The sequence below is a fragment of the Ambystoma mexicanum genome, chromosome 11 (assembly GCF_040938575.1).
Source record: "Ambystoma mexicanum isolate Mex_15411 chromosome 11, UKY_AmexF1_1, whole genome shotgun sequence".
In the NCBI taxonomy this organism is placed as follows: domain Eukaryota; kingdom Metazoa; phylum Chordata; class Amphibia; order Caudata; family Ambystomatidae; genus Ambystoma; species Ambystoma mexicanum.
The window spans coordinates 408,387,421-408,413,635 of record NC_090934.1 but is presented as its reverse complement, the minus strand read 5'-3'; the positions used below and the strand labels follow the sequence as shown (position 1 = coordinate 408,413,635).

Below are 26,215 nucleotides of genomic sequence, written 5' to 3'. Positions count from 1 at the left end.
TCGAGGCTAATACAATAGCCTACAATACTACCACGTTTATATAAGATAACAGCGGTAGGAAGGTTTAGGGTAGATACCACTGCCACCAGCCAATTCTAAATGTTAAAAGAGCGAAACAATGCTCTAGGAGGTACAGATAAAAAGGGCTAAGGATTAACCCTTTCCAGTACTCTATGTAAGATGGGGTGTACTGGATCTGTGGTTACATGACTAAGTAAAGTTAATGGCAACTTTACTCTTTTCTGGGGGACAGCCCATGGTCTGCTGGGTTCCCCCAGCCTTGGTCTGCCTGGCCTGGGTGCCCCCAGGCCAGGACATAACATTGGCGACGAGGGATTGAGGTCCCCCGTGCCCCGCAGTGTCTCGTGGGGTATTGGCCACCATCAAGGAAGAAGAGCAGCGTTGGCCGCGAAATATGGAGTGGCAGCATCCGCTGCATGGAGGAGAGGTCGGGTGCCCCCCCGCCCCTGAGAAATGGTGCTGCTGCATCCAGATGGGGAGGTGAGCTGCCCCCCCCCCCCCAACGGGAGGAGGAGGATGCCCAGCCAGCGGCCTCTGCCGCAATACCGCCATGGGCCCTACGCTCCTGACATCCGACCATGTGAGAAAAAAAATGACGGTGTTCGTGGCTGTCGGCGCACCCCCAGGAAAGAAAATGTCTGGTGGCCTCCGCCTCAGGAAGAGCCCCCATGTGGTGTCAGCTGCAACAATTGTGAGGCGCCATCAGCCGCGGAACATGGAGCAGCTGAAACTGTGGGAGAGGCGAGCTGCCCCTTCCCCATCCCCCGCACGCCTGCCAACATCCTATGGCCGCAAGGGAAGCGGCATGAGCCGCATCATGGAGAGCAGCGCTCCTGCCCCGCGGCGGGTAGAAGAAAGAGGAAATGCTCCGGAGGGGAGCGAAAGAATGCGCTGCTCCATGGCCCTCCTTAGACCTGAGCCCAAGGGCGGTGAGTGTTCTGTGCTCCGTCTAGGAGCGAGTAAGGAAAGATACCCGGGCGCCATGAGGGTAATGCAAACCCCCGCATGAGGCCTAATCAGGTACATTGATAGGCTGAGTAGTGTGGGTTCACCTTGCTGCTCTTACCAGATCCCTAATAATAAGTTACAGACAACTTTGTGTGTATGGAAAATTTGTAGGCCGTAGGCATTTTATTTTTTCTTACAGAAAATCCATTATAACAAAACATTACATATACATATGCTTTTGGGCACATTGTGTCCAGTTCCGAAGCCGCTCAAGGCTCCTTCTGAGTCTTTGTTATCCCTGAGCCTTCGTTCCTGGGCACATGCCGCCTACGATGTTTCTTGAATCGTGTACTGAAAGAGTACTCGGCGTTCTTTCCTCTTGCTTATTCCTTTTTCTTTCTTGGACCGTGTACCGAAAGAGTACTCAGCGTTCTTTCTTCCACTTTTGCACCATCTTGTACCGTGTACCGAAGGAGTACTCGGCGTCCTGGCTCCTGCCTGCACATCCCCACCTCTTCCGTTTCTTTTTGCAGGGTGGGTTGGGTGGCAACGTTTTTCCTTTCCCTTCTCCAGGTACCAAGAGCCTACCCGAGAGAGGTGAGCTCTTACCTGGTTTGTGTCGCCTCTCCTTTTCCAGGCTTACTTATACCCCCCGGCCTTTTGTTCCTTCCTGGGGGCAGCCGGGTTACCCCCTGACCTCCTGTTGTTATATTCCGCACCTACCCAGGTGCTGCTTCCTGCCCTTCCTGGGCCTTTGTTTCTTGTGGCGCCACTCGGACGCCCCTCCCTACGCTTTCGCACCATTTTCCCCCCACCCCGCGCCTAAACTCCCAGACCCTCTATCGTTCCGCATTTCATGCGGCCCGGGGCCTGGGTCATAGGCTGAGTAGTGTGGGTTCACCTTGCTGCTCTTACCAGATCCCTAATAATAAGTTACAGACAACTTTGTGTGTATGTAAAATTTGTAGGCCGTAGGCATTTTATTTTTCTTACAGAAAATCCATTATTTTTTTATTTTTTTTTTTTATTGTAAAACTTCAACTTGATATTTTCGTATCATGTTTTTGTTACATTTCCAAAAGAAAAAAAATTCTACTTCGTCCATCTCCACCGTGGGTATTCTTAGTTAGATTTAACAATGAATGTTGTAGTTTAGGGTAACACATTTTTATGGTAACACAGTTACCGGAAAGAGCAGCCACCAAGAGGGCAGATCTTTCAGATACTGGCGGCCTTCAGTTGGGTACTGACTTTAGGGCTTCATCAAAGAAGTTGATGAGGTTGCAAGAGAGCTTGATATTATGACCTGCTGTTGCGTTATCCCACCAATCATCGGGTTCCTCGGATTGTGTTTTAAATTCATTTAGATGCACCTCACGGAGATCTGTCAGCATTGGGCACAGTATAGCTAGGTGCTTTAGAGATTCAACTTCTGTGGTTTTGCAAAAGCGGTAGTAATTATTTGCTGTTTCATTATTCTTTTGCCTCCAGAGCGTCTCATTAGTATTTAAAGCGTTCAGTCGCAGCCTTAGAAATTGTGCCCTGTGGTGGCGAGACGGACAGTTTGTGAGATATTTTGGTTGAAAATTCAGTTTAACTTGACTTCTGGAAGTGGGCAGGGTTGATTTAAGGGCTAGGCGGGTATTGTAGGTTGTGATCCAATCCCATTCCGCTATCTTCTTCTTGGCATGTTGTGGGCGCTTGACTAGCTCTTCCTCCGATATGCCTGCGTCAGCCATGATAGAATTTAGTTTGAGCTTCCATGTGTGGATGAGGACATGGTCGGTGGTTTCCAGCCCCAGCTTAAAGATGTTATATGCTGGGATGGTAGAGCTGAGTAATATTTTGCGCAAGGTAGATAGAGATTTCCAGACAATTGTCATATACATGGAATTCAAAGCTAGCTCATATCTCAGAGCCGACATGGAGATTTGATTCGGAAGGCTCAGGACACGTCTCCAAAACTTTCCCTCCAGTTGGCACCATAGGTTGTGGTTGATATTCAAGGCTGCTTCGCTGCCAAAAGTAATAGTTGGGATTACTTTTTGAAGATAGAACGTTACTACGGGAGCGATAGAAAATTTCCCGTAGTCAATATTTATTTTGGCAGCTTGGAGACTCAGGATCTTTATTTTGTCCTTCAGATCACCGGTCCATGCAGCTTCGCAAACCGAGTCATTGACCATTACTCCAAGGTAGCGAATAGACTTAACTACATTTAGCACTTTTTTTTCTATGTGCCATTGGAAAGACCTGTCTTTTTTTGATCTACCTTGGCCGATGCACATGATTTTTGTTTTCTCTGTGTTTAGATAGAGCTCGTTAAAGGTTAGAAACTCATGCAGGCGAAGAAGAAGATGTTGAAGGCCAATTTGGGTTTGATCAACCAACACTATGTCATCCGCGTATACCAGGTGATTAATGAAGGTTCCGTTTAGCTTGGGTGGAAAACAATGAACAGACTTTAGCCACTCGGGTAAGTCAGCTATAAAGAGTTTAAAAAGGTCTGCTGCGAGGGGGCAGCCTTGTTTGACGCCTTTAAATGTTCTTATTGGATCTGTAAGATCGCCTTGTGAATTGACTCTGACTTGGATGGACGTATTGGAGTGTAAGGCGATGATGGGCTCTAACAGAGACTCTGGGCAATGCCACAGACGTAGTTTTGCCCTTAGTTTGGTCCTATTTATGGCGTCAAATGCTTGTCGAAGATCGACAAACGCCAGGAAGATTCTTTTTTTCGCCTCCATCGCTGACAGCTTTAAAAATGATAGTATTGTCAGATTCACATCAGTCCCCACGTTTTTCGTGAACCCTGTTTGGCGACAGTCAAGTTTTCCTGTTGAGATTGCCCAATTCACCAGCTGTTGGCGCAAAAAGGATCCGAATACTTTCCCAATAGTATCTAGAAGGGCAATCGGGCGATAGTTCGAAGGGTCGGCTCGACATCCCTTCTTATATATCGGAACTACAATAGCCCTGCACCAGGAGGAAGGCAGTTTCTTGCAGCTTGTAATCCGACAAAACAGCTCGTGAATAAATTTCGCCCAGTGTATACTGTGTTTTTTGAGCATGAGATTTGATATTTGGTCTGGCCCAGCAGCTCTTGAATTTTTCAGCTTGGAGATTGCATATTCAATCTCTTTGCAAGAAGGTATGATGTCCCAGGTAGAGAGTGTCACGTCAGGCTGCGGGGGATCTTCAGACTCAGGTTTTTCATACATTAAGGTAAAGTATTCGCGCCATTTGTCGCCGGTGATTTCATTAGAAATTGCTGGCGATGATTTGGAGCGGCCCTTATTCAGGATGGCCCAGATTTCACGGGTATTTTTCTGTACAAGAAGTTTTAACATCGTTTCTGCTCGACCTTGATCGATGATGGTTGAGTGTGATCTTAGCCAGTTTCGATAGTCTTGTCGTCGGGCCTTGATCTTCATTGCCTTGCAGCGTAGATCGCACGGCTCTCTTTTAATTTGCCTGAGATCTTTCCTTAGTAGTTTTTTTGCCAGTCCGATTTCAGAACTATATAGATGTTTCGGGAGTGATCCGTACGTTCTTGAGTTGGAAATTATTTGACTGTGGTCCATCAGCAGATGTGTATATTCTACTGTCTCAAATTCGTTTACGCTGTGGCATAAATTAGCGATAGCTGATCCATTGATTACTAATCGATTGCCTGCTGCATTTGTTTGTAATTGAAAAGAATATTTGTCTGGCGTTTTGCAGAGTTCTTCATGCCAAACAAGCCGCAGCAGGTTATGATCGCTAGATGACATTGGCCGTACTTTGAGGGAAGAAACCTTATCGAAGAGGTCCGCCGAGGCCCAAATATAGTCGAGGGTATTTGTTCGAGCCATGCTATGCCACGTCGGATTTGCAGGAGAGTCGCCCTTTGTTGTTCCATTTAGCATCTGGCAGTTGCGTGCCAGAAGTTCCTTTGACCAAGTTTGGCCTTGCTTAGCTACTTCAAGGTCCGGAAGCCGGACATTTAGTTTAGTAAGTGGATCATATTTAAACCAACTGCAGTTGAGGTCGCCGCAGATAAGTACAGAAACATTGTTGTGTTCTACAAAAGTGTGATCTATTTCATTCAATATTGACTGAATGAAAGATGTTGAAGAAATCATGGCAGGATTCCAGTATCCATTTATTATTAGAAGATGGGAGACGGTGGCTCTTAATGAAAGTTTGAGCAAAGTACTTTGCACGAATGGGTTAGGGTTCGTGGAACTAACGAGCGACCACCAGTTCTGGATTTTCAAAAGAGTTAACAAGCCTGCAAATGGTCGACCCTTTGGGTTCTTTCTAGCTGGATTTATCAGCGTAATGAATCCATCACGAGTCGGGGGATCCCGTAGCCACGTTTCCTGTAGACATAACGCAAACACATTCACCAAGGATTCTTGGAAAGTGTTAAACAAGTGCGTGAATCCTCTCGTGTTCCATGACAGTAGAATCAGTGCCTTTTGTTTGACGTCGGCTCATTGTTGTTTGCGTGGTCCATTTGGGAATCGTTTTGCGTTATTGGCTCTTCTTTCAAATGATTGATGCGTGGCAGCGTCTAAAATGTCGGGTGATGAAACTAGAGATTGGCGCACAGCCTGACGCCTGGCGGTGCCGTTACTTGCTTCATGGTCACGATTTATCTTGGAAGATGAAGCGCCTCTCGTTGTGAGAGGTTCAAGGGTGAGATCAAAGCCGTAAAGTAGGAGATCTTCATTTGCTTGAAGTAGCATATTTTTTACCGCCGTCGATGAAATATGGAGAATCACTTGGTCGGAAGACGCTTCTGTTATATATTCCACAATTTTGATGTCGTCTGACGAGATGGCTCGCAGTGGAGGTATACATGCGAACAGTTTTAGGATGTTTCCTCTATTTAGGTTGACTTCGTTGCCGTCTGAGTGGATATTTTGGAGACGGAGTTTCCACTTACTAGTTTGAGGCTCAAAATTAGCAGGACCGGGAGCGCGCTGCATTGGAGGCAGGCACAGTTTTAGCTGATTCGACGTGTGTTTGGGATTTAGCCTACAACTTAATGGTTGCTGGGCTTTCCTCTTTATTGAGGGTAAAATTTGTCGGGCATTGGTCCTTGATTGTGCGATCTTCGATGTTTTATTTGTTTCTAGCTTCTCCCCCATTGATGGCCCGGTTGATATTACAGCTGGAGCTACAAGAGAAGCATTGATGGAATTCTCAAAATCAGCTGAGTAGGTCGATAGATCACATAGGTCAACAGAGGAATCTTGAGAACCGTTTATAGTGGAAGCATCGTTGGAGGCTATGCGCCGTCGTTTTATTGAGGTCCTTGAGGGACTCGGTCTAGCACCTGTAGATCTTGATGGTGCATTGTTTGAAGGTTTTATTAAAGTCGCTGAATGAACATGCCGAGTAAACAGGCTTGTCTTTTTGGGGGTTGTTAGATTCCTTATAAATTTTTTTTTTTTGATTTGCTGTTTTTGTTTAGGATGAGTGCTTTTTTTGTTAGAAAGCTCTGCCTCTTGTCCGGCAGGCTTTTTCAGATAAGTTTCGACGTTTGTAATGATAGTTTTTGCTGGCCCTTTGAATATATTAAATGAGTTCACTGATTTGGAGGTTTGTGCCGGTACATGTCCTTGTAACGAGATTTCTTTTATTGTGAGGCTGCTTGTTTGCGGGACTGGTCCCTGCATTTCCGAGGTTGAAACAGAAGTGTCATAAGAGGGCGCCGGAAGGCTCATTGTTGGATCATACAGCGATGGTTCTTTTCCGAGTGTCGCAGGTGCGGTCGAAACTTGAGAACGGGGGGATCTTGATGGATTTTCTTGTTTCTTGCAAGGGTCTCGGGAGGCCAGGGTTGTGTTTTTTCGCATCCATTTCACGGCGTCCAGCAAGCCTTCCATTAGAGAATCGTTTTGACAGTGATGACGAGCAGCGAGATCGCTCAACCTGTCTTGCCATCGCGCCGCATTTTCATTATTTGTTGTCATTTGGGCTTGAAGGAAGCACGAGAAGTGTTCAAGTTTATCGAGTTTTGCCGTTAGGTTCGAAATGGCAGCTCCTTGGGCACTTATTGATCCTATCAATGATTCAAAAATTTTGGTGAATGGAGCTAAGGCAACAGCCGAGGCAGCTAAGACGTTGTTATGTATCTGAGAAAGCGCTTCGGGTGAAATGCCAAACGACTGAGGTGCGGAGTCTTGGAGGGACAAGGAGCCAACAGAATTGTCTAAGTTGTAATGCGGATTAAAAGTGGTAAATATTTTTGCAGAAATCGTCGGATGAGCTTCTTCACCGAACTGAGATGGCCTTGGGTGTGGGGTACTTGCATTCGGCGTTGAATTTTCACATACAGGAGGTATGACGGAGGTGCATTTAGCTTTTAGCTCGGCGACTCTTTGCAGGCGACTTGCCCGAGCAATCGCACTCCGATCGCATGGAATGGGGAGTGGATTGAGTGCGGGGGCCGGTGGCTGAGGGGTGCTAAGTGGTTGAACGGCGCTGAGCTGGTCGTTTGCACTCGAGATGGAAGAGCGACCAACGTCTGGAGCTTGACATGCCAAAGCGCTATCGTTGTCAGATTCGGTGCATTCAAAGGCTGTTCCTATAGCAGTACGACCTGCTATTTTTAGAGTAGGAGGATCAGTTCGGGAATAAATTGGATTGGTGGTGACCAAGAAACGTGAGATATTAGCAGGGGCCATCATTAAATTTGCGGTGCTGACCAGTGCGCTCTTGGGGCCACGCGACTGAACCGGGAAGTGACAAGCGCTTCCCTTCTGTAATAGAATGTCATTGCCTGTGGGGCGACAAGTCAGCCTCACAGTTGGCGTAGAAGGTCGTTTATTGTCCAGAGCTTGTTTGGGAAATAAATTGTTCGTCGCAAGGTTTCCCGACTCAAGATTTGGGATTGTTAACAGTTCTTCATCGGTCACTAAATGTGACAAGATACCTTTGTCTGTAGAAAGACCAGCAGCATTCATGGAGTTGTTGTTATGAAAGGGTGTAGATGCCATTATGGCCGGTTGCGTCGTTCGTAATGTTTCAGATGTCTTAACATCGAACCGAGGCGCCGGAATGTCCCCTAACACGTTCATCGAGTTCGGTGAGTCCACCTTACTCGCTCTGTTTGCAGTATGTCTGTTTTATTGACAAGTGAGATTTCATCATTAGATGCTGGATTGTATTCTAAATTAATGGAGAGGAGTCTCGATGAATCAGGATTGTCTGCCTGTGTTGCTAAGGCATGAGATGGAACTATGAGCAATACAGGTGGAGTTAGAGCATCAGTCTGTGCGCATTGCTCTTCGAGAGATAACAAGACTAGGGGCTCTGAAGAGCTGCAAGCTTCTGTTGGTAGTGACTCCTTTGTAGCCATAAGTGCACGTCCCGTAGCTTTACTTACCTTTGTGCCGACTGCAGCTTTCATCATCGACCAAGGGTTTGTAGAGCGCCGTTGCTGTAAGGATTTTTTTCGGGTCTGGGGGCCGTCTGCCGATAGAGTCATTATTTATGACGGCTCGCCAACAGTACGTGGAGTGAGGCCACCAGTGCCTAACAGTCGCTTAACAGTCACTGGGCTTTACTCCTGACGGGCTTAACGCCACAAGGGTGGTAGCCTCTGCCCTTTGAAGGCCGGCCCGAGTCACGTGATGGGGTCACGTGCCGGTGTTGCCACGCCTCCTCCAGGAAGCGTGTTAGAGCAGCGTTCCGTGTTAGAGCAGCGTTCGCAGCAGGAGCAGGGAGCAGCTGAGGATTTCCAAGTGCTTTTGTGGTAAGTTCCACGCACTGAGCGGGCGGCAGCCTCTGCCCTTTGAAGGCCGGCCCGAGTCACGTGATGGGGTCACGTGCCGGTGTTGCCACGCCTCCTCCAGGAAGCGTGTTAGAGCAGCGTTCCGTGTTAGAGCAGCGTTCGCAGCAGGAGCAGGGAGCAGCTGAGGATTTCCAAGTGCTTTTGTGGTAAGTTCCACGCACTGAGCGGGCGGCAGCCTCTGCCCTTTGAAGGCCGGCCCGAGTCACGTGATGGGGTCACGTGCCGGTGTTGCCACGCCTCCTCCAGGAAGCGTGTTAGAGCAGCGTTCCGTGTTAGAGCAGCGTTCGCAGCAGGAGCAGGAGCAGGGAGCAGCTGAGGATTTCCAAGTGCTTTTGTGGTAAGTTCCACGCACTGAGCGGGCGGCAGCCTCTGCCCTTTGAAGGCCGGCCCGAGTCACGTGATGGGGTCACGTGCCGGTGTTGCCACGCCTCCTCCAGGAAGCGTGTTAGAGCAGCGTTCCGTGTTAGAGCAGCGTTCGCAGCAGGAGCAGGGAGCAGCTGAGGATTTCCAAGTGCTTTTGTGGTAAGTTCCACGCACTGAGCGGGCGGCAGCCTCTGCCCTTTGAAGGCCGGCCCGAGTCACGTGATGGGGTCACGTGCCGGTGTTGCCACGCCTCCTCCAGGAAGCGTGTTAGAGCAGCGTTCCGTGTTAGAGCAGCGTTCGCAGCAGGAGCAGGAGCAGGGAGCAGCTGAGGATTTCCAAGTGCTTTTGTGGTAAGTTCCACGCACTGAGCGGGCGGCAGCCTCTGCCCTTTGAAGGCCGGCCCGAGTCACGTGATGGGGTCACGTGCCGGTGTTGCCACGCCTCCTCCAGGAAGCGTGTTAGAGCAGCGTTCCGTGTTAGAGCAGCGTTCGCAGCAGGAGCAGGAGCAGGGAGCAGCTGAGGATTTCCAAGTGCTTTTGTGGTAAGTTCCACGCACTGAGCGGGCGGCAGCCTCTGCCCTTTGAAGGCCGGCCCGAGTCACGTGATGGGGTCACGTGCCGGTGTTGCCACGCCTCCTCCAGGAAGCGTGTTAGAGCAGCGTTCCGTGTTAGAGCAGCGTTCGCAGCAGGAGCAGGAGCAGGGAGCAGCTGAGGATTTCCAAGTGCTTTTGTGGTAAGTTCCACGCACTGAGCGGGCGGCAGCCTCTGCCCTTTGAAGGCCGGCCCGAGTCACGTGATGGGGTCACGTGCCGGTGTTGCCACGCCTCCTCCAGGAAGCGTGTTAGAGCAGCGTTCCGTGTTAGAGCAGCGTTCGCAGCAGGAGCAGGAGCAGGGAGCAGCTGAGGATTTCCAAGTGCTTTTGTGGTAAGTTCCACGCACTGAGCGGGCGGCAGCCTCTGCCCTTTGAAGGCCGGCCCGAGTCACGTGATGGGGTCACGTGCCGGTGTTGCCACGCCTCCTCCAGGAAGCGTGTTAGAGCAGCGTTCCGTGTTAGAGCAGCGTTCGCAGCAGGAGCAGGAGCAGGGAGCAGCTGAGGATTTCCAAGTGCTTTTGTGGTAAGTTCCACACACTGAGCGGGCGGCAGCCTCTGCCCTTTGAAGGCCGGCCCGAGTCACGTGATGGGGTCACGTGCCGGTGTTGCCACGCCTCCTCCAGGAAGCGTGTTAGAGCAGCGTTCCGTGTTAGAGCAGCGTTCGCAGCAGGAGCAGGGAGCAGCTGAGGATTTCCAAGTGCTTTTGTGGTAAGTTCCATTCCATTATAACAAAACAATACATATACATATGCTTTTGGGCACATTGTGTCCAGTTCCGAAGCCGCTCAAGGCTCCTTCTGAGTTTTTGTTATCCCTGAGCCTTCGTTCCTGGGCACATGCCGCCACATCTGAGTGGGTGTCCTTTACACCCACTCAGGTCCCCCCCAAAAGCCCGCTACCTACAGCCTCTTGCTTGGAGTGCCCTAAAAATGTTGTCGGAAAAAAACCCCATCCCCACCTTTGATAGGTGCACTCCATCTTGGTGGAACATGTCCGGGTTGCTCCGGTGTAAACCATGTCTTATGAAGTGTAGACCTGTACTCTTGCAGTACTTCTCTACTGATTTGTTTAATTTTTTCCTCGCTGTCTCGATCGCATGTCTCTTTTGTGCCCCATGCCAGATCCTTCTAGGTATTATCTCGGACATAAAAATCTCTGTCTTCCACCAGCTGCGAGCCAAGCTATGCAGTGACTCGCAGCTCTCTCTTTGTAATTTGCCCCTGTTCGTGCTCACCAGATCGTTCCCCCCTAAATGTATAACCAGGTACTCGGGGGGGTTCCCTGTAACCTATTAAGTCCGACAGCCTGTTGTGGATGTCCGCCCAGTGCATCCCCGGGAGGCCCCACCATGACGTGATTGTGTTCCTGAAATGTAATCCTTGATTCACCTCTTCCAGCCACCTGCCTGCCCGGGTCACAAAAGAGTGCCCCACTATCCAGGCCGATTCGTAGGGTCCGACCTCTGTGAAAACGGGGAGATAAATATCATATCAGTTCCTCCCTTATTTTTTTTTTTTTATTGATTGATTCAGCTGTAAAAACAACTTTTTCAATATACAAATGATATTTAGTACAGTCATCATAACAATGAACTTTAAACAATTATGTTACAACGTACAAAGATTTTTTTTTCTTTAAAACTGTCAGTAGAAAAATCGATCAATAAGATATAAGATACCCCAAACATTATAGAAAAGACAAAAAACAAAAAATGAAAAATAAAACAACGAGATACGGCATAACGGCCATCTAAGAATAATTAACGGTCTCCAATTTTAGCGCTTGAATGAAGGTCGTTAATGCGATCTGTAAGGGGTATTGATTGGCACAAAGCAGAAATGACCACCGCAATTCCTGGGCAACCGCTGCCATAGACGACAGCAGGTGCTTGAAGTGCGTTGATCTCAATACAGCTAACTGTGGGCAATAACAAACTAAGTGTTCAAGAGATTCAGTAGTATTGCTTCGCATGCAAAAACGACAACCACTTAACGTGGCAGATCTTAATTTCCTCCGTACCTGAACCTGATAGGTTGGCCATAGATCAAAACGGGCCCTTAAATACCCTGCTCTTAATTTGGGTGAGGGAAATTTTAATAAATATGGTTCAGGACATTTCATCAATTTTGGCCAAAAACGAAATTTACAAGGTTGACAGTAGGTGTTACATTTGTCAATAGTGTTCGACCAATCAAGGTTATAAAGTAATTTTTTGGACCTTGCCGGGTTGTTTATGAGATTGGGGATGGAAATATTTGCTGATGCTAGGGCTTCTAAGCAAAAGTTTATCCATGAGTTTGTGAAGTTCTTCTCTGCTGTCAGCATGTATTCAGCAATTACCTTTAGGAGGTAGGTGTTATGATTTGCCATAAGGCATTTGCGGAATAACATGCAACATCGCCAGGTGTAGATTGCGTACAAGGAGGTCAAGCCCAGTTCATACCGCAACCACGAACACGGCACACACTGGGGGAGGGATAATACTGACCTCCAGTACTTTCCTTCCAGCCTCGTCAGGAATTGCATATTGTAGTTCAGTAGGGTTTCTGCCCCATATAATATCGCTGGTATGGCTTTCATGGACCAGAAAATAAGGGCAGGTTGAATGGTGAATTTTCCAAATTTAAACAGGATGATTTTGGCTTGTGAGATTGCAGTATTTAGTTTGGTATCCATTCGTTCTATTTGACTGGTGGGTTTGACTTCACCAGTAAATTCAATACCCAAATAGGTATAATTTTTTACTATTGTGATGGGGGAATTGTTGATCGACCATGTCAGGTTATATTTATGTAGCCGCTTTGCCTTATAAACCACAATCTGAGTTTTATTTAAATTAACTACTAACTCGTTCGCAGTAAGATATCGATTAAATGCATTGATTAAGTTCTGAAGACCGACTGGGGTCTTGGAGATAAGTACAATATCATCTGCGTAATTTAAGTTAGTAATTTTGTGTCCTTTCAAAGACGGCGCATCGGAGCAAGTCTGTTGCAGAATTGGCGTTAAATCATGAATAAAATAATTAAAGATTGCCGCGGCTAGCAAACAACCTTGTTTTAGCCCACGATCTGTGTTAATTGGGGCAGATAAAAGACCATCTAAGGTAAGTCTCACCCGGATCGTGGTTGCTGTATGGAGCGCGTGAATAATATCATGCAGGGACGGAGGACATGTGTCCCTTGCAAGTTTTGCCATCAGGAGGGTTCGTGAAACCGAATCAAAAGCTGCGTGTAAATCAATAAACGCGAAATAGATAGCTTGATTCTGCTCCTGGCAATGTGCTTTGAGTGCATTCAAGGTCAACAGGTTCACACAGGTGCCCAGACCTGCCACGAATCCTGTTTGATGGGGGTCGCGTTTAGCACAGGAATCGGTCCAAAGGTTAAATTCGGATAACACCAATTTTGCAAAGAGTTTCCCCGGGGCATCTAAGAGGGCTATTGGCCGGTAGTTACAAGGGTTAGAGCGGTCGCCTTTCTTATAGATTGGTACAATGACAGAGCACAGCCAAGAGCTTGGTAGGGCATGATGGATCAGCACTTCACTAAAGATGGCATGAAGATTTTTGGCCTATAATTCAGGGTTTTCCTGCAAAATGACATTGTGAAGGCCATCAGGCCCAGCAGCTCTGGAGGGGTTTAGGTTTACAATCAGATCTTTAAGTAGGGATTGTGAACACCTTATATTCCACATGTTGTCGATAGACTGGATCAAGATATAGACTGGTGAAATGTGCTATCCAATCCCCCTCCAATACCGCACCAGTTTGGGCGTAAGCTTGTGTTAAGTTGAGATTTGTGTTAAGAAGGCGCCATGTTTCAGCCGAATTCTTGGAGAGAATCGACCTAAACATTGTTTCGCTATCTTTTTGGTATAACTGCGCTCGCCAAGCCCGGAGCCAGTTCTGATACCTACACCTACTAGCTCTAACTAGGGTGTGACTATTAGGGGGATTTGCTCTCAGAATGAGTCTTTTTTCTTTACGAAATTCGGCCTTACGTTCTTTAAGTGCTTGGTCGAACTGGTGTTTGTGTTTCCATGTGTTCGGATTAACCACTATGGTGTTATGAAACGGTTTTAGGAGATCAGTGTATTCAATCAACTGCTGTGGGTGATCAATACCACAAATTGCATTCGAAAATTGTATTAGAGACTTCCTGGACCATTTCAAACGGTTTTTTGCATTATTAGTGGTGAGATTTTGTGACGACCATTGATTTTTTGGTTGTTCACCAAAGCAGCTCAATTGTAATGACAGGAGATGGTGGTCACTTGCAGGGTATGTGATTATTTCAAAGCAGATAACCTTGCTATACATAACATGATCAAAATACATGTAGTCAATCGTACTTTGACTTGTACCTCGCTGCCAAGTCGGTTAGGGCGGGATGTCACGATTAACTGAGCCATTCACTACTCGCATGTTATGTTCCAGCATGAGATGAGACCAAGTGGATATAGCCTTAGAGTTCCTCTGAGTTTGGGACGAGATACAGTCCATATTTAGATCGCCCATGATGAGCACATGAGTAATATCCTTTGCAGTTGCGATTGCATCAAAAATCGCTGATAACCCTTCAAATAAGGCTGTGTCTGCTAAGCCTGCTGGATTGCGATAGATGTTAATAAGGGCTATGTTGAAATTGTTATGAGTGATCTTAACTAATTGGATGAAGATGTTAACATGCATCCAAGGCTCTATTTTATAACCCAATTTTTGATTAACTGCCACCACAAGGCCCGAGGAAGGGCGACCACGTGATCCCATCTTTGCTGGTAATAAACAAACATTGAAACTGTCCCAAGTCGGAGGGACTAAATACCATGTCTCCTGAAAAGCAATAATCGCGTAATCAGATAATGATTGAACAGAGGATTGCAAGTGACTATGGCCACGAGTGTTCCAGGAGGCTATTTTAGTCGCCTGGGCTGAAGAGCCTATTAGTGATTAATTGTAATGTGCATGTGTGTCGTCACGAGCACTAACATATATTTGTGGGTGCTTTGTAGTTGTCAGTTTTGGGCATTCGTTCGAGCGAGCTGGGTCTTGGGCCAAAAGAAAACCCATTTCAAATAGAGATCGTTTGGCGAGCCATAACGTATTCAAGACAATGCCAGAAGGAATCCATAGTCTCACGATGTCTGTAGAGACCTCGTTCAGGTATTCGACCTGTGCGATGTCTTGAGATGTCAAATCTTCCAGTTCATAGACATCGCTAAAGATGTTAAGCACACTTTGTCTATTCAGGTTATATGATGGATGGGATCCTTCTCGACATTTCAGAATCAGGGTGTGACAGTTAGATGCCGTCGCGCGTGATTTTCGAGAAAGGGAAGTGTTGGTGTGAGGCGCACCATTACCATCAAATGGGGGAGGCAATCGAGTCACCTCATCGCGCGGCGGGGCATTCATCAAACCTGTGGAACATGGTGTGCGTTGTGAAACAGCGTGCAGCTTTAGGTTTGATGGTTTCATCTGAGGGGCCACAGGGGAGGACCAGGTGACTGACTTTGGTGGATTACTTTGAAAACAATTTGGCAATGGCTGAGATGGGGCCCAACTCCGTTCATCCATGTAGGAATCTAAGGCTTTACGCATTTCTCTCAACAACAGAGATCTTTAACTTTCATGGGTCACAACACTCGGGACAGATGTCTCTGAGACACACGGGGGAAGTGAACCAACAGGGGTTGCTGACTCAGGAAGGGGGACAGAGTCCAAAGCCTGCACCAGTTCGTCCAGTGGTTCATGGGCTGCCAGAGGCGGAGGTTGGAGTGCGTCAGTGGGTATCAAAGGGTTTTTTGGAGGGGATCCAGTAGAACGCTGTGGTGCACCAACCGCCTCTGGTGTGGGCATGGTTATTTTCTTAAAAAAAGCATTTAGGGATGCTTTGGTCATGCGAACCGCCGGTTGAATTTTGTGTTTCATTTTAGATTGAGAGCGTGGTTTCACAGACTTGGTTTTGTGACTAGGTCTTTGGACTGGAACAGACGTGCCAGGAGGGACTGGGTTGGCAATAGGCAAGCTTATGTTGACCGGGACCGCCACCACATCAGGAATCACAGAGTCCGGCAGACTAACCCATGAAGTGATTTTTGGATTAGCATTGGACGCTGAGTGTGGGGGCGACACCGATGTTATTATATGAGGAACGACTGGCACAGTAGGGAAATTAGTGGGACACGTTAGGTTGTCAGGCCAGGATGACGCCATGTGCTGTGGTTCAACACATGGTGAATCTGTGTTTCGCAAGATAGGTGTAGTAGTAGTTAGTTTAACTTTTTGAGTCCATATAAGTAGATCATCAAGCTTTGAGTCTTGTTTAGATATTTTAGCGTCAAGGGCCTCAAAGAGTTTAAACATAGCCAACAAGGTAGTATTTATTGCGGACAGAGTCAATTCTACCAGAGCTGGTTGGGGTCCGGGCACATCAAGCATGGGATTAATCATCGGGCGGCGTGGTGTGGGATGAACATAGGATATAGAAGAGATAGAATGCGCAATGGAGGGCTGTTCACCATGTGAGCAAGAGGATAGGTTTAACGAATTACGTATTGAAATTGGTGAGTCACATTGTGAAGATTGAGACGATGTGTTCTGACAGACCACTGGCGTCTGGTCCAGAGGTATTATAGGTGTTGGTGATGTGAGGTCTGCGTGGGGGAGCTTTTGACATGGTGAATTCAACATTGTATGATCCGATATTTCACCACCCGGTAAAGAGTCAGCAAATGTTTTCAAGGCTAGATGTTGGCCAATAGCGCTACCATAAGTGCCTATAGTTTTGGCCTGCAAAGGCAGTGCAGGGGTCTGGACAGTGGATTTTGGTGTAGATAAAAGAGGTGGTTTGAACCGACTGGCCGCAGCACCTTTTACAGAGCACCCCACTGGGGTCAATACAATTGATTTATGGGAAAGCAAGGTTTTTTGCGGCATGTGTAAGTTGGGAGTAGCGCCAATGCCATTAGTTAGCGCAGGGGGCATGCCCGTCTTTAAAGAGTAAGTTAGCGTGCACATATTTAGTGGATCCGCTATTAAAATGTAAAAGGTATAAAAAAAATAAATAAATAAATAAAAAAATAAAAAATAAAAAAAGCCAACAACACTTACTAAGGAGTCGCAGGCTGGGAGTATCGCGTTCCGCGTCAACCGCGGCAAAGCGGGTAAAGCGGTACTCAGCCGGTACTCGCCCGTGTGCGCGCGCGCTGTGCGCGTGTGCAAAGAGTTTGTAGGGGGCTGACTCTACGCCCAGCCAATTGCTGCGACTGGGGGCGGGATCAGGCAGCAGCAGGTGAAAGTGCCAAAACAAACAAGGGACCACCCTAGAAACAAACAAAACAAACAATCAAACTGAGGTCGGGAAATTGACAAAGTTCATAGGGACAATAAAGTTCGCTCTCTTGCAATAGTCGCCGTTGGGTCACCTTGAGGAAGAACACAGTTCGCGTCCAGAACCAATCCGTGGATCGCAGGAGCCGAAAAAAGCAGCAAGCAGAGCGGGTAAAGCGGTACTCAGCCGGTACTCGCCCGTGTGCGCGCGCGCTGTGCGCGTGTGCAAAGAGTTTGTAGGGGGCTGACTCTACGCCCAGCCAATTGCTGCGACTGGGGGCGGGATCAGGCAGCAGCAGGTGAAGTGCCAAAACAAACAAGGGACCACCCTTGAGGAAGAACACAGTTCGCGTCCAGAACCAATCCGTGGATCGCAGGAGCCGAAAAAAGCAGCAAGCAGAGCGGGTAAAGCGGTACTCAGCCGGTACTCGCCCGTTCCTCCCTTATGTATCTCTTAAAGCATTGCGATTTCCATCCCCCAATTCGTTTCACCCCCTTCGTCCCCAGGCCCCCCGCCCACGCAGAGGTTGCTGCCCCTATCCGGAAGGAGTGTGTCCCAAACTCGGCTGGATCCCATCCCGCCTTTGCCACTGCTTGCTTCAATTCCGCTTGAAACTGATACCTGCTGAGCGCGCGGCCGTCCCTATGTATCAATAGCTGCCCGTCAGTTTCTGGTCGCAGCTCTAAAAATTCCCTGGTGATGCATCTGGGACAGTGGTCCTTCTCTCTGATGCAATTGAGATATATCGCTCTCCCCCTTCCTGTTTGGTCTGTCTTAGATTTCCTTAGCATTATTGACATGCCTTTGTCGCCCATACTGATATCTTTCCTTGCCAGGCCGTCTCCTGCCATTGTATTCCTGCCCACCAGTTCCCCTATTCTGAAAGCATTGTAGTACGCTAGCGCGAATGCTGCCCTGAACAGCGCAGTTTCGTATGTGCTGCTGCATATATTGGGTAGCACTTTCAGTAAAATTATCAATTTCCCAAAATTTACCGGCCTTCTGCTATCTGGCTTCATCCCCTCTAGCTTCGCCCATCCCCTCATCGCATATTTTATCTTATCGCTGTCAGTCGGGTCCGGTATGCCCGCCACTTTTGCAGTATATGCCACCGCCGCCAGATGCGCTGCTGCCCAGCTTTTCTTTTTACCATTGGCAAATGCCCCTTCCAGGAATTCACAGATTCTTTCCGTTGATATTTCATCCACCACTTTTACACCTCTTTCCCACAACACATCTTTTACCATCTTTGCGTACCGCTTACCTGTCTTGTATGTCAGGGCATTCCTGGTCAGCTTGTCGATGATCCTTTCTTTTTTCCACTCTTTTTCCACCACTTTTGAGTCGACCTTGAGGCCAACCGTGCTTTCCTTTCTAGCGCCTTCAACGGGACCCATGCCTTTCGTGGCGTGGGCGTCTTTTCTTTGTCGGCGTCCGGTCTCTGCTCTCTGAATCTCTCCCACTGAAAACGAGAGATTGCATCAGCCACCACATTTTCCTCTCCTGCGATATGCCTCGCCCTTATGCATGTATTTAACATCAGGCTTTCCAATGTGATTGCCCTCATCAATTCCAACACTACACTGCATGATGCACTTCCCTTGTTTAACACATGCACTACCGCCATGTTGTCCGACCATACCGCCAACTCCTTATTGCTTAGCTCCTTCCCCCATGCACATAACGCGACCCATATCGGGAAGAGCTCTAGTAGCGTTATGTTCTTTGTCCATTCCGCCACCTGCCATGATTCCGGCCACTCATCTGCACACCATTTTCTCCCCAGTATTGCTCCAAAACCAAAACCACCGGCTGCGTCAGTGAATAACACTCTTCTACCTTCCTCATTCACTGGCGAGCGCCATATCACTGTACCCCTGAAGTTCAACAAAAATTCCGCCCAGACTTCTAAGTCTCTCTTGATTCCTCCTCCTAGCCTGACCCTGTGGTGCCCTTTGGTAGCACCTCTTGTCTTCAGCTCGATCCTTCTCTGGAACACTTTTCCCTGCGGTATGACTCTCCCTGCGAAGTTCAGTTTCCCTGCCAGTGCTTGTAACTCCTTCACGGTTGCCTTGTTTCTTCCTCGTAACTCCCGTATTGTTTTGATTAGCTCCGTCACTTTGTCCTCTGGGATCCAACACCTCCCCTTGTTTGAGTCGATGTCTATACCTAGAAACTGGATCACCTGTGTTGGCCCCGTCGTTTTCTCATCTGCCAGAGGAATGCCCCACTCACTCGTTATTTCTACGAATTTGTCCAGTGTTGCCTTGCACATGTCTGCCCCTTTGGGGCCGACAAATAAAAAATCATCTAGGTAATGCACCATCATGGACTCCCTCATCTCTTGTGCCACTGCCCATTGTAAGAATGAACTCACCCTCTCGAAATACACGCACGAGATGGCACAACCCATTGGGAGGCACTTGTCAATGAAGTATTCCCCCTCCCAGTGCAAACATAGCCATTTTTGTGATCCGCTGTTGACTGGCAACAGGCGAAATGCCGATTTAATGTCTGCTTTCGCCATCCATGCCCCCTCCCCTGCTTTTCTGACCAATTCCACTGCATCTTCGAAATCTGAATATGTTACTGTTGCTTCGCTCTGCGCGATGCCGTCGTTCACCGAGGCCCCCGGGGGGTAGGATAGGTGCTGTATCAACCTGTACTCCCCTTCCTCTTTCTTTGGCACCAGCCCTAGCGGAGAGCACAAGAATTCTACAAAGGGTAGGGCCATGAATGGGCCCTCCACCCTCTCTAGTTCTACTTCCTTCATGATCTTCTTGGTCACTATCTCTATGTTTTTCCTTGCTGATTTCAGATTCCTGGGAATGTCTCGCGCCCCTTGGCCGGTGAACGGGATGTTGAACCCCTCACTAAAGCCTTGCCTAATCTGCTCTGCCGCTTCTTGGTCGGGGTAATCACGGAGCCACTTTTCCATTCTCTCGATCTTTACCGGCGTGGCCCCTTTCCTGTTCCAGTTCTTATTTCCGTGTCTCGTCTCTTCTGCCGCTCGGAGCTGCAGCCCTTGTGCACTTGGAACTGCTGTGGTCTCCCTTGCATTCCTCGCATTTGTGGCTGAATTTGCACTTCCAACCCCAGCTGCATGGCACCCCTTTTTCAAAGCTCCTGCATTGCCCTGGTTCTGTCCGAGCCGCGCCCGGGCTACCACTGCCCCCCCCCTTGTGTTGTTGGGGGCAGGCTGCTCTGCCATCCTCTCTGTTGCCCGAAATTTACACTCCGAAAACTCCGCTCTCTGTATCTGTCGTAACTGGAGTCGTATCTTCGGTTACTAGATCTGTAATCTGTTTTGTAATCGCTCTGCCAGTCCTGCCTTCTCTGCTGACCACCTGTATTCCGCTCCTTGGAATCCCATTTTTCTTTCAGCACATTAAAGATGTAAAGGTTGAAATTTTCTTCGTCCCAGCCCATGACCGGGAAGCAGTCCATCTCTTTTCGGAACTCACGGTCGTACTCTAGCCCTGCATCCCCCCCAAACGCTGCGTGGACCTTCAGCACCCTCTGTTGATGAGCAACTAACGCTACCCCATCCTCCGGGAATTTCTGTAATATGATTGTCGACATTATTGTAAAGGCCGACATCCAATTATCGAAGTTCCTAACTACTGGCCCCTTTTTGAGTAAACTCTTTTCATCCTCTTTCATGTCTTCGACTGCCACGTTCATCCCCCTTTTTTGACAATCTAACAACGTAAATATATCGATCAACTCCTTTCTCCAAATGTTTTCTTTTACTTTGTCATTTATGTACCAAGCCATCGCTTTCATTGACCTGCCCTGTGCATCTTTACCCATGGTTGGCCTGCCATACTTCGTCATGAGTGGTGCCCCGTTCTCTACCGTTACTGCCGTTGTTGCTGCCCCTGCCCCTATGTTTGGGCCTACCGTCGTGCTTTGCAGCGTTGCCACAATTGGCGCTCCTTGTGGCACTGGGACTACTGGTGCCCCTTGCGGTGTCGGGACTGGAACTTCCTTTGGCTCAACTGGTGCCCCCTGTGGGGTAGGGACCGGGGCCTCTTAAGGTTCTATCCCTGCCCCCCCTACCCCACTCCGCTTTTCCTTGCTCACCACTCCTTTCCACTTTACCCAAGCTTTTAAATGATCCCTTTCTTCATCCTCACTGCTGGTTTCCTCTGACGAATTACCCAACCATTCTTCCTTGCTCTTCTTCCCTCGTCTGCTTTTTCTGTCGTTGGTTCTGGGCAACTTACCCGAAACCGTGACGCAATTTTTTAACATCTTTACTATTTTATTCCCAACATTATTATTCACAGTACCTTTCTTTTTTTCTTTTCTCTTTTTCTTGCCCATCGTATCCGTCTCCTCCTCCGTTCTCCCGGTGTCCGCTCTCCCCCTCACTGCTGCTGTGTTCGATGAACAGTAGGGGTGATGCTGCCTTCGCCCTTTCTTCTTTCTGCATTACTTCCAGCACCCATTGGGCTCCATACTCCTTCTCCGCTTTTCTTGCCCAGTCTGAGAATTCCCGGGCCCTCTTCGCTCTCCCATCCGCCATCTTCCTCGTCTGAATTCTGCCGGTTCTGGCAACTGCAAAGACTCTCCCTCACGCTCGCTCCGGTGATGTCTCGGTTGTCGCGTTAGCCTCAAGCGACGAACGCTGCATAAACTGCGTGCACCCGCAAGAGCTCCGTTTATTGAAGGGTCGAAAGCGCGTGAGCCCGCAAGAGCAAACGTTTTTCCTTTCCCTTCTCCAGGTACCAAGAGCCTACCCGAGAGAGGTGAGCTCTTACCTGGTTTGTGCCGCCTCTCCTTTTCCAGGCTTACTTATACCCCCCCGGCCTTTTGTTCCTTCCTGGGGGCGGCTGGGTTACCCCCTGACCTCCTGTTATATTTCGCACCTACCCAGGTGCTTCTTCCTGCCCTTCCTGGGCCTTTGTTTCTTGTGGCGCCACTCGGACGCCCCTCCCTACGCTTTCGCGCCGTTTTCCCCCACCCCGCGCCTAAACTCCCAGACCCTCTATCGTTCCGCATTTCATGCGGCCCGGGGCCTAGGTCAATTGCGGCTGTGCACAGTAAAGTTATCTGAGTGGGCAAATAGCCTTATGGCCTGATGCAGTTCAGGGGCCCAGTGGGGGGTGACTAAAAAATAAAAAAAGGGGGTAGGGGGGGCAGAAGGGACAAAAGAAGGAAAAGGAAAGGAAAATAACACGGGAGGGTTGCAGCTCTCACAAGTGCTTGTGTGCCCTCCTACGCCTGTCGCCCAGACACCCTGCTACCAGTGTCTCCCTGCCAGCCGCCCCCAGGTGGAAAGAGAAGTGCAACGAGTGGCCCTCAAGGCTGTGGACTTTGGCTGATGTGGCTCCTGGGCCTCCCCAGGTGCGGCTTTTTGCCGGCTCCTTGACTGTGGTGTGACTGTCCTGAACTAATACTGGTGAAAGGTATAAACTGGTTTCCCGCAACTCAGCGAGTGCGTAAGATGGACACCATAGACATTCCCAGGAAGACTGGGAGCCTACAAACCTGGACTTGCTTAAAATGGCCCAGGCATTGGGCAATATAAATTTGTGAACATCCGTATGTGTGGAGTGCTTTATGTGGTGCCAGGAGCTCTCATTGGTGTCTTTCAGTGGCCTTAGACCTCACTCACCCAGGTTAATAAAGGGTCCTTTGATAATGTGGTGAAACCTTCAACATGCCACCAACCATAATATGGGTATATGCTAAAAGTGATCGTATGTGTAACTGTCCCAAGTGTTGAGGTTTGCATATGTTTAGATGTCCAGTAAAGTCTGTTATTTGTTTGTTCCCTATGGAAAAGGAGGAACGTAATGTTTCACCCCCTCCTGAGGAGCTTGGTATCTCCCAGGAGCTTGTGGCAGTAACCAAGTGACTGTTCTCAATAAAAACTAATGAGCCGCTTCCCACTCTTCAGTCCTCAGAGTAACTGAACCATGGTGTGTCGTGTCGTTATTCTGCAGCTGCTGCGTAGTTGGCTGAGGGCCTGCCCTGCCAGGCCTTCCACCGTGACAGTGCCCCTGCTAGGCAACGCTGTCACACATGGCCATCTGCCATGTCTGTAGAGCCCCTGCTGGGCAACTCTACTGGTGGAAGTCGGGGCCCCTGCTGAGCAACTCCAGCGTCGTAGGCTGGTGCAGGCCTGGGTGGCCCCAGGCCTAGGAGAAGCCTTTGTGCTCACGGGCTGACTGGGTGCCCCCAGTCTGGAGCTGTCTGCTGGGTGTCCCCAGCCTGGATGTCATGTTGGGTGCTCCCGACATGTGCAGGATGATCATCCCTGTACATCAACATGCTGGGTGACCGCAGCCCATGGCCTGCTGGGTGCCCCCAGCATGTGGGCTGGGTCCGCCCCAGCCTTGGTCTGCCTGGCCTGGGTGCCCCCAGGCCAGGACATAACAGCGGCTATGGGCTGCCAGCCCTGCTCCTAAGGCATAGGTCATGCCAGGGTCGCTCTCTGGAGCAGAGAATGCAGTCGCTCACCACAGCGCGGGATGGAGGATCACTGGAGTGTTCAGGTCAGCCGCTCCTCCCAGGCTTCCTGGGAGTGCACACGGGGAGTCACTGGTGGATGGTCTGGGCCGCAGCCCCGCTGCTGCATGTAACACCAGAGGGCCAATGGTCTCCACACTCTGGCGTCCACACTTGGCAGTGGTCGACAGCCGTGTGCTGCACTGTGTGCTCCCAGGTTCGCCCGCCCAGGGCATCACACAGGACTGGTCGCCGGGACCCATGCCTCCCGGAGCAAACCAGACACCGCAATGAGCGGCCGTCAGGTAAATCCGGGACCAGCCGCCACCCTCTCCACCGCCACACAGTCCCACTTCAGAACGCCGTCGGCCTCGGGCCTGTAACCATAACAGAATGAGCGCGGCAGGGAGGAGGCCACGGCACAGACCCGAATGAACACGGCCCGCTTGCCACGTTCCAGCAGGCTGAAACTCCGGCTCCCGACTCCTCACCAGTTCATGTGCCCCCGCTGATGTTCAGGAGGCTAACCATGGCTTGCAACTGGCTCTAGCAGGCATCAGTCTCCCTGTTCCGGCAGGAGGCTCTCAGACGGCCCTGCTGATGCCCCCAGAACATCTATTAAAATAAGATGTTTTCAATATTTATACCATTAGTTAAAAAAAAATTTACTAAAATAAAAAATAAGGCATCAAGTCAAAAAAGGTCCGTATAATCTCCATTCCTGTTGCAGAGATATGCTTTTACCATGCATGTCAGAATTTCCCATCCCAGCAAGCTAGCTCCTGGGGTTGACGAGCATGCTAACGGGATCTCCATATAATATGCCAGGCACAGCTCCCTCCAACAAAACAACAGATGATGTGTGGGGTGCCACTCTCACTATTCCAGCCACCCCCACAAAAATCGAAAAATATTAGTCACAACTTTGCTGTTTAAGACAGATGATAGAATGCATGTTTTGGCACAGCAAAAGTATTCCTTCTACTGGCACTCTACAATAATCTGAGAAGTGTTCATGTATCAAGTTGGCTTCTGTTGAGTTTCATTGTCTCCTGGGGGCCCAATCTCCATTAATCTCCAGACTTTGAAGGTTCAGCCCTGAGGAGGACACCGCATGAGAGGAGAGGGGAATCGGCCAGTGGTGCCATCACAAGGCTGAATTTAAAGCCCTGGCAGGACTAGGTCTGCAAACACAGCATACCTAAAATATGTTGCTACTTGAGGGGCCTATAGTCCCTCTGGGTCAGGGTAAATAATGTTCATCCCCATGTACCCTTGCATAGCTATCTGTAGTGGTTCCACTGACTGGTGGCAGCCTTTATCTAATTTTAAGGGGTACAATTCTATTTCAAATTGGGGTGAGCCTATGGCGAGATCCCCATGTAAAATCCACTGCATTGCTCTGATGGCATTGAATGAGTTATGAATGCGACCATATATTGTTGCGCCTCTGCCCATGAAGTTGCAGGGCAGCAGAAATGGCTACAACCAGTTTGGGAATAGTGCCTGATTCAGATCTGAACCCCCGTGTGCATTCTACCTTAGAAGTATCCTGTGAAGTTTCAATGTGCCGGTGGCCACTAAAATGTTTGAAAGAATACAGCTCTGTGATTGGGGCTGGGTTCCACCGCCCCACCCCGATTCCACATACAAGTGGAGGGCTTGTTCCAGCTACCTGAAAAAAGATTTTGACTCAGAGATCAGATGTGAGAAAACCCAGATGTAACTGGCAACATTTGTGGTAGTGAAGCTCTCGACAACTGTGGAAATCAGACTTTCATCTGCATGGGAGATATTGGGGAGTGTACCTATCTCTGCCAACACATCGGTACCCGATTTCTTGAATCTTCAAACTCTCTGCCCTTAATGAAGCCTTGGCTGCATGAGATGCATCGAGCAAAGAATATTTCCTCGCAAGTAGTAGACCTGTTCCTACCCCAACTCTGGCCCATACATACAATAAATACCCTGAGTGCACTATACTGTTGTAGTATAGGATGCTATTCCACTAACATCTAGTAAACTGAGTTTGAGGACCTGTTGAATTGTTTTAGGATTCATTTTGCTAAGACTAAGGGTACTGTTTGTATTGCCATCCTTCCAATTTGAGAGCATATTCCCTCTATGGTACAGACAACAAAGTGGTAAAAGTACCAGAAACGAGATTCACCATGAACCTGAGACAAGCGGATGCTAAAGTGACAGAACGAACAAACAACAACCACCCAAAGAGCTTCCACTCGGAGTAGTGCCATCTTTACAGAAGTACGTTGCTGGAGTCATCCTGCACCCTTCGATCAGAGAGGCTGCATCTCCAAAGGACCCTAGAGGTTTGCAACATACCCCAGCTTCAGTGCTCTGTCGTCAATGGCTGACAACTATCCGGTGTGGTGATGATTTTTGAGGCTTGGTTCTGTTGTTTCCTGGGCAGTGTCTGGCTCTTCTAGTTTTTTGAACTCAGAAACACCTGAAAATCACTGATCACCAAGTCCATGAGCATTTGACAGTCCTTGTTGCGAAAGCCTATGGGCCTTCCGAGTGCTACCCAAGACCTTTACAGATCTTTTGGAAAGACCCGGGCAGTCCCAAATGTAAGTTCTTATCCCCGTTATATCTGTGAAATATCAGGACCATAAATTGTCAACCCATCAGAACTGTATTCAACCCCCAGATTTTATTTTCAGGGAGACCTGTACCACAAATGAGCTGT

General features: G+C 48.8%; 1 protein-coding gene and 1 long non-coding RNA gene across 2 annotated transcripts in view; one reads left to right on the top strand and one right to left on the bottom strand.

The window, feature by feature from the left end:
* The window catches only part of F2 (coagulation factor II, thrombin), a 330,337-nt gene that overhangs the window by 215,003 nt on the left and 89,119 nt on the right, over positions 1-26,215 (top strand). The window lies entirely within an intron of this gene.
* LOC138503452 (uncharacterized) overlaps positions 1-26,215 on the bottom strand; it is a 175,000-nt gene that overhangs the window by 76,681 nt on the left and 72,104 nt on the right. The window lies entirely within an intron of this gene.